The sequence below is a fragment of the Nicotiana tabacum genome, chromosome 18 (assembly GCF_000715075.1).
Source record: "Nicotiana tabacum cultivar K326 chromosome 18, ASM71507v2, whole genome shotgun sequence".
In the NCBI taxonomy this organism is placed as follows: Eukaryota; Viridiplantae; Streptophyta; class Magnoliopsida; order Solanales; family Solanaceae; genus Nicotiana; species Nicotiana tabacum.
The window spans coordinates 92316542-92325323 of record NC_134097.1 but is presented as its reverse complement, the minus strand read 5'-3'; positions in this window follow the sequence as shown (position 1 = coordinate 92325323).

Here is an 8782-nt window from a genome sequence, read left to right as displayed (position 1 = left end):
AGCTCATTTGCCGTAATGGTCTTGTTATCCATCAAAGTCTGGATCTTGTCTTTCAGAGAGCGGCATTCATCAATGGTATGCCCTTTCATGCCAGAATGGTATGCACAAGATTTATTTGGATTGACCCATTGAGAAGGGTTTTCAAGGGTTATAGCAGGGATAGGGGTGACGTAACCAACAGCTATGAGCCTTTCATACAGCTGGTCAATCGGTTCAGCAATGGTAGTATACTGTTTGGGGGGTTTGCGGTCGAAATTTGGTCAAGGTCTAGGAAAGTTTTGATGTGTGGGAGGTGATTGATAGTGGGATGGCTGAGCATTGTAGGCTTGGTAGACATGTGCGGGTTGGGAATATCTAGGTGAAGTAGGTTGATATGTAGGAGGTGGGGGTGATTGGTAAGTAGGTGATGAAGTTTGGTAAGAGGGTGAGGGTGTTTGGTAATTCGGGGTAGGCTGATATGTGAGTGGAGGTATTGGATAGGCTTGGTATTTGATAGGGGATTTGGCTCTTTGTGCAACCATTACGGCACCTACGTCCCTTTTCTTGGACATACCACCAGACTGTAAAGCCTTATTGGTAGCTTGCAAAGCTTCAAAGTTTGTAACCATACCACTTTTGATGCCTTCCTAGATCCTTTCCCCTAGCTTGATGATGTCGGAAAATTTCTGGCTCTCAATCAACATCAGCCTTTCATAGTATTGCGGGTCTTGAGCCCGGACGAAAAACTTGTTCATATGTTATTCTTCTAAAGCCGGTCTGACCTTAGCGGCTTCTGATCTCCAACAAGTAGCGTACTCGCGGAATATTTTCATGGGCTTCTTCTTTAAATTCTTGATGTAGAACACATCTGACACATTTTCTGTGTTGAACCTGAACCTGTCCATAAAGTCGGACGCCATACTCACCCAGTTCGACCATTTCTTTGGGTCTTGGCTAATGTACCAAGACAAAGCATCTCCTCTCAGACTCCTCATGAAAAGCTTCATGCGAATCCTTTCGTCCTTCCCTACTCCGACCAGCTTGTCGCAGTATGTTCTCAAGTGGACTCTCGGATCCCCTGTACCATCAAACATCTCGAACTTAGGAGGTTTGTACCCCTCGGGCAGTTCGACATCCGGTTGTATGCAAAGATCTTCGTAGTTCAACCCTTCAATCCCCTTACTTCCTTCGACACCCTGAATTCGACTAGTCAATTTCTTGAGTTCCGCAGCCAGGTTCCTGATGAGTGAGTTTTTATCATCAAACTCGGGTATGCTTAAGATGGGTTGGATGGAGTGTGGCATGGTCTCCACATAGATGGGGATGTTATGGTGGGCGTGGAAATAGTCATTTGTGGAATTCAAAGGTTCAAGGATGAGCAGTGGAGTATTGTTGGATGTGTGGCAAGTATTGCAGTGGTGGTGAGGAGCAGGGTGATTTTGTGGTTTTGGGATGTTTTGTGGAGGCATGGGGTTCTGAGCGTTTGGAAAATTAATATCTGGAGTGGTGAGGGAAAATGACAAGTTTTCCAGATTTCGAACCTGATCAAGTTCCTTCTGAAATTTCAACAGTTTCTGCTTGAGTTGGGACACACTTTCTTTGCAAACCTGAGCACCATGAGTGACCTCTACCCGTTCAATTGAGTTTTCCTTTCTGGTGTTGTTCAAATCTTCCATCTTTCCTTTATTCATGCTTCTGATAGGACTAGGAGGAGGAATGGGTGAAGGGCCCTTTGATCTTGTGGAATATGATGACGATGCCAGAGTGCACGAACTAACCTTTGGAGAGGGGAATAAAAATGAAAAATAAAACAAAAGGTAACAAGTTAGTAAGGATTATAAGGAAAAGATGTTGCGATATTTAAACACATAGTGCAAGAATGTAATTCGTGTCCTAATTTGGGAGCCTCGTTGTGCCCGAGGTAGGCCTAGCGACAAATTAATTTGGAGAACTTAGAATGCTAAATGCCTCATTTTATTGATAAAAGTAGACGAATCCCAAAATGACACTAAATAACAAGGAATAAAATGTCCCTAGTGGCCATTGGCCTTATTACATTTCTTAAAGCAAAAGGAAAAGATTCCTATCTATTTGGTCCCAGAAGGGCCTTCCCCAAACTCGACATCTTTGGCTCCATCGAACAGCTTCACCAGCTCGCGAAGTCCCAGTAGCAGGTAGGCTCTGGCCAGGTGTCCACCCTCGTGTCCTTCAGCATTCTGGCAGTCCTCGATTCTCTTGAGAAACTTCCTTTCCAGCTCCACTAAACCTCGTTCCAAGTATCCCAGTCGCTTGTTGGCACTGACAGCCATGTCTTTCCACTCTTCAATCTGTTTTTGGTGGGCTTCTTGAATCTTACGGTGCCCGCTTTCACATTCATGAATCCTCTTGCGCAGTTGGTTGTATTTGACCTGTGCTTCAACCCTTTCATCGATGATTCTATGACCTCGAACAAACCCGGGTTGGCCCAGACCATTGTGATTATCCTCCAGCCAGCCTGAATAGTATGGCGTGCAACCAACATGGTATATGTCCGGCTCGATGCTATCTCTTCCTAAAACGAGTTTATAGTGCCACATATGTTGAGCTTGGCACTTGTAAGGGCTATCATCATCCTGGAAGTCGGCCCGGAAGTGACTCATCTTGTCGACCCTTGGTATAACCTGCTTCCTGCCAGCCTGTCTCATAACTTGGAGAGGGACATAAGGGTAGGTTCCTCTCAAACCGATTAGTATCAGAAATGGTGCGTCCCTGGATCGGGCGATGAACTCTTCAGTAGGGAACCACTCAAACATCCATTGTATTTGATCCTCAGTTAGATTTTCAAATAGCTCCACCCACCCCTTGGCATCTTCTGGCTGAGCAAACATGTTGGGCATGTAGTTCATTCTCCTTGGTTGATGTAAGGCTATATGATCGTCTCAATCTCTATGCTAAATCTCTTGCCGATATTCACCTCTTTGAAGATGCTCCATGAGCCAGAGCTGGAGTAGCAAGTTGCAGCCTTCGAACTGTTTGGCTCCTTGTTGACACTTTTCCAAGGCTCGGTATATCTCTGCGATGATCATAGGCACTATGCTAAATGGTTGTCCACCAATTCCCTCCATCAAAGTTTTGGTGATTATGGCTAGCCTGGTGTGGATCCTTGTTTTCTTCATTGGAAACACTATCATCCCCAAGAAGCAGAACATGAAGATAAAGACCCTTCGGTGAATATGCCCCAACGATGTAAGGGCGAACTCATCCAAATAAGTATGGTAGGATTTGCTGTGACCGTACCTCTCGTACAAATAATCAAAGGGAATGTAGGACTCCTTCAAACATGTCAAGTCTGGATTCTTCTTTAGGCCCGTCATTTTGAGAAAACCTCTACCCTTGCGATTTTTCGGCATTAACAAACCCGGAATCTCCTATGGTATACCAGCCAATCCTCCTATTTCCTCTAGCAGGGGTGTCATCTCAATCTCCCCAAAGCGAAACACAGACCTATCACAATCCCATAACAGAGTAACAACTTCTATGATTTTGTTGTTGGGTTGGACTTCCAGGAGGGAAGGTAGATTTCCTAGGTATTTCCGGACAAGAGTCTGATCACTGGAATGAAGATCCTCTTACCAGCTTAGCAACCTTGGGTGGATGTTAGTGACCATGCCGAATCTGGGGACTTCGTGCCTCATGTTTCTGCAAGACAAAAGGGTTAGGCCCTTATCCCCATCAGACTCGACTATTAAATACCAATAATTGGCATAAGACATTTAGTTCTCCAAATAAGTGCACAGAACGCGGTAGTGTCCGTTTGGGTTTTGGGAAAACCCAGTGGACTTTGGACAAGGCTATCTTAAAGAGTCATTATGCGGACCACATAACTGACTCCGCTAGGTTTGACCATGATGTATGCACAATTAAACAGAGTAATGTTTCTATGGGGTTTTTAGACTGGTACCCTTGAGCGGACAACTCAATAGGGAAAGACACGGAACCATCGACTACACCATTGATCGACTAGTTTTACCGCAAATATGTCTTTGCCGGATTTAAAGGGAGATAATATCGGAAGAGCGCAACCACTCATTATAAACGTTGCTATGGTATTTGTTTGGCACGAGTGGAATATGATGTTAAAAAAATATGCTTATGCAATTATTAAAACAAGTTGTCACGTATCTGCACGTTATGAAGTAATTACAACAATTCTTCATAATCTAAAGCAGTAATAAAGGAAAGCAATAAAAGAAATAAAGGAAAGAAACAAAAGACAAGTCAGTTTTGTAATAGGAGAGGGAATTAAATACTTACAGGCATTAAGCAAATAAAGACATATAGAGAAGCGTAAAGTCACAATAATAGCTTGAAATGGTAAAAGCCTAAAAGAAATCCCCAGCATAGTCACCATGCTGTCGCGCCCCCTTTTTTGCGCGAAATCGGATTTATGACATTTGGGAGAATAACTCGTTCCCTTTCGGGAATTGGATTTGAATTGAAGAGTCGCCACCTAATAATTTAAGTGCATTAGGACACTAAGAAAGGTTTGATTTGAACAACCAGAGATTGGGTAAGGACTTGAAATTATCCCAAGGGAAAAGTATTAGGCACCCCTCAAGATCCACTAGTGTGGTTCCCGGCTAAACTATTGTTGTGACTTTAGGTACAAATAACATGTAGACAAATAAGAACTTCAAACAAGAGAGGATTTTCATGTAATAGTTACAAAATAGGTGAAGTTAAAAGAACTAAAAGAAAAGCTGATTTTTTTAAGAAAATAGTTTGAAATTAAACAACAAAACAAATAAATAAGGAAAAGGGGTCATAGGGTTGTAAATAATATGCATAATCCCACACAACATTCGGTAATCACTCCTCAATGAGGGGCTACACGAGATGTTATTGCGTGGTCATCATATCCATATCTACCCTTTCCTACCCCGTTGAGGTATTAAAGCGCGGAATGGTCTCGTTTACTTATTGCATGCTATTACCCGCCCCAATCCTATCAGTCCCGGAGGTATTTGGGACTACTAATCCTAAAGGGGAGGGATATTGGGCTTACTTGTGGTTTCAAAAGGTAAAAATACTAAGGCGACAAACAAAACATATATGGCAAGTATGGGGAAGCATATAAACAAATGAAAAAGCTCAAACAGACCTCCTTTAAGCAGAGAAAAGCAAGTAGTTAGCATGACTTACACATACTGTTTAGGGTCTGATTAAACTTAAAGGATCAAGGCAGACTGATTTATTAAATAGTTCAGATAAGAAGCCCGAATCAGGCCTGCCTGCTGGTTGTAGCATATAAAATCTGATTCAGTTTATAAATTTTCGCCCTATGGCTTGCCTAAGTGTTAGACGAAGACCCTATAGGCATGATATCTACTGATTCTAAAAACAATGAAGTAAACATGAATACATACTGATTTAAGAAAAATCGTCTGTTATTAAAGAAAGGTGAGTTTTAGCAAAAGAGCATGCGTCATTGTTACTGGTTTTAGACTTATAAGCGAGTGAAGCGGTTCAGATTCGATTAAAGCTCCTATAGGCATGCTTTCTATGTGTTGTCGATTTTGGATAATTTTATAAACATAGTAAAAAATGCAGAAATCCTATAGGCATGGCATCTAGATGCTCTATATGATATGCAGAAATTCAGAAATAACCTATAGTCATAGTATCTATATGGGAATGTAATATTCCTATAGACATGGTATCTATACATGAGAATGCAGAAATTCATAAACTCCTATAGGCAGGTTATCTACCCCTTTTTGCATACATAGTTACCCCTCCCTTTTCACTAGCCATCCCCGAGAGTTTTATTACAAAGTTATTATAGCCTAGAAAGAGTAAAGTAAAGAAAAAATACAATCAGAAAAAGTACAACCAAGGAGAGCCTGATTCAGACTTCCTGTCTGAAGTATGAAGTAAACCAACTCCAAGAGATCTTATTTCAAAGCCTTTCTCCCATTTGGATGTGTCAGATTTCCCTAAGAGCCTCATATGGACTCCGGGCAGTGCTCACACCCAAATGCATTATAGATGAAGACATAGTGCAATGTGGAAGGGCCAGCCTTCAAGTGTCCAAGTTCAGAGGGAACTCAAGGTCCCAAGGCAAGGCTCACAAGAGGGGGGGGGCAGAACTTAGAGACTAAGAGAGGGTGCAAGTGTAGAATTCTGAAAAGGGGAAAGGGGAAGGGAAACAGTTTACATTAATACACATAGGGGTATAGGGAATAGGGAGGTGGTAATGAGGCAAGGAGAGGCTAGTGGGCATACCCAGCAATAGGAAATGTTGGCACACCCATAAGCCTGTTAGAACACATTGTTTAGAGGTTAGGATCCTCTAAGGGATCAAGTTCAATCCATAGATAATAACTTGCATATTGCCATGTTTTAAACTGTAACTCAAAGTATATAAAGGTAAATAGGGAGCAATGATTCATAGCAGAAACATGCAGTAGGACATAAGCATACTAATTCTAAAGAAAGCAGTAAAGTAGACATGGATACAAAGACTGTAAATAAACACATTGTTGTGATGCTGAAGCTTAAATCAGGGCATACAAGTTTCAAAGGAAACAAACAAAGAAAAATAGTAGGTCTTGTAAACAGGCCACAATGCAGACAAGAAGAGAAAGTTATTGTGAGAGAGTATAAGTTCAGAAGGATTCTGATGTCCTCTTTGTGAAAAAGGGTCGTGTCTTTTATAGTGTGAAAATCATGAAGAAATAAGGTAAGAAAATAGTCAAGGAGCTGATTGTCAATCAATTACACAAGACTTCCCTTAATTAAGAGATTCAGATTCAAACGGGTAAAAACAATTTAAGGAAAGAAAAATGAATAAGCACTTTGTGCACAACATGCAATTAAGGGTAAATACATAAAGGTTATTTAAAGACAGAATTTTTGAAATACGCGGTTGCACAAACAAGGCAAGAAAATCAATTAACAGCCAGTAAATCAAAGGTCAAGGATCTTGTATGAATGAACCGAGTCAAAAAGATGGAAAATATTTTTTAACTTAAGGGAAATCGGCAAATAATGGAAAGAGAATCAATCAGACCTATTTAGAAGGAATTTGAATCAATCACGAGCTGAAAGCCTTTTTAGAGGAAGATTCATCACATATAAAGAGCACACAAACCGTTGAGTTGAAAGAAAATGTTGTGCCATTGCAAAAATCAATAGAAAAATCCAGTGAAGAAAGAGTTTTAGAAGAGTTTAGCCAAAGGTCAGAATCATATGCAAACACAGATGTCCAAGCTCAGTTCAGAAACTCGAAGTTGGTATGAAAGAGTTAGGGGTTCTAAAATAAAAACCCTAGTTCAATTAAATCACATAATCAAACTTGGCAGAACCCCCGAATTCTAGAGTTTCCACCTTGAATCAAGTACAAGAGATGAGAAGGCAAGTAATCGAAACAGGCTCAGAGGTTTCAGTTCTATGAAACCTCTTGCATGTTTCTTTCAGTAGTAGAAACTCTTGAGAGAACAATGATAGCAAGTAACACGCAGAACATAGTAGCAGAATTCAAGGAAAAATAAAGTAGAAGAAGATAATACGAAACATAATAGAGAAGACTGATAAGAACAGTAGAAGAAGCATGCTAAGAAATTTTAGAAAAAACTTTAAATAGAGCTCAGTTAAAGGAGCTTAATAAGGAAACTTAAGAACTTAGTAAGAAAATATAGTAGGAGAAACATATCAGAACACAGTAGAGAAAACATACAGTAGAAAAGCATACGAGAACATAGTATAGGAAAATACAACAGAAAAAGCACGTAAGAACATGGTAGAAGAAAATACAAGAACCAAATAGAAGCAAATACACATAAAAGGAAAAAGAAAGTTAGAAAACACTTAAATACTTTTAGAAAACCCTAGATCGGAAAAGAAAGATTTTGAAGGTAGTTTTTTTGAAAGAAAAGTCAGGAAAACATTTAAGACCTTAAGAAAAGCATGGATCTGGAACAGATCTAAGGGAATCAGAAAAACCTCGAAGGGTTAGGATTTCAGAAGAACCCTAGAAATGAGAAAGGCTTTGAAAAGTCACAGATCTAAGTCGGAGAGGTCAGGATCAGGCTCAAACAACCACGGTACGCCGGAGCAAGGCCGGAGGTGGCCGTGGAACCTCGAATTGATAGAGGTCTGGGTACAAACCTTCAAGGTTAGGCCTTGAATCTTCAGAGATAAGGTGTGTAAGAGCAACATGAGGTAGGTATAAGACTCCCATAGCCCTGGAAGCCATGGATTCCGGTGGCTTTCAAGGTGGAAGCGGTAAGAGGCGGCTAGGGTTCTGAGAAAACTCGAGAGAGTTTGAGAGAGTGGAGGGTTTCAGAGGCGGCGGGTAGGTGAAAATGACTTAGGGTTAGTGGGGTTGGTGATTTAAAAAAGGAAAGGAGAGAATATGGTCGTTGATCATTTTGATCAACGACCTGGATTAAATGGGGAGCCGGGTGGGTTGGATTTAATTGGGTCAGGGGAGGGTAATTTTAGGAATTGGGCTGGGGTTCAATTGGGTTTAATTGGGGTAGAATTTAGGCTAAAATTGAAATAAGTAGGGCTAGTATTTAAATAGCCACTTTTCCCTTATTTATTTTATAAAAAATAGTAAAATAATTTCTGTAAATAAATTAAAGGTACTAAATTAATTAATAATATATAAACATTAAATTAAAAATATTGGAATCAATTTTGTAATTATAAACGTAATTAAATCTTAAAATAGGCTAATGTTGCAATTATACGCAATTTGGCTTTAAAAATACTAAATAAATTTGTATAAATATGCAAAACTCATAATAGCTATATTTTA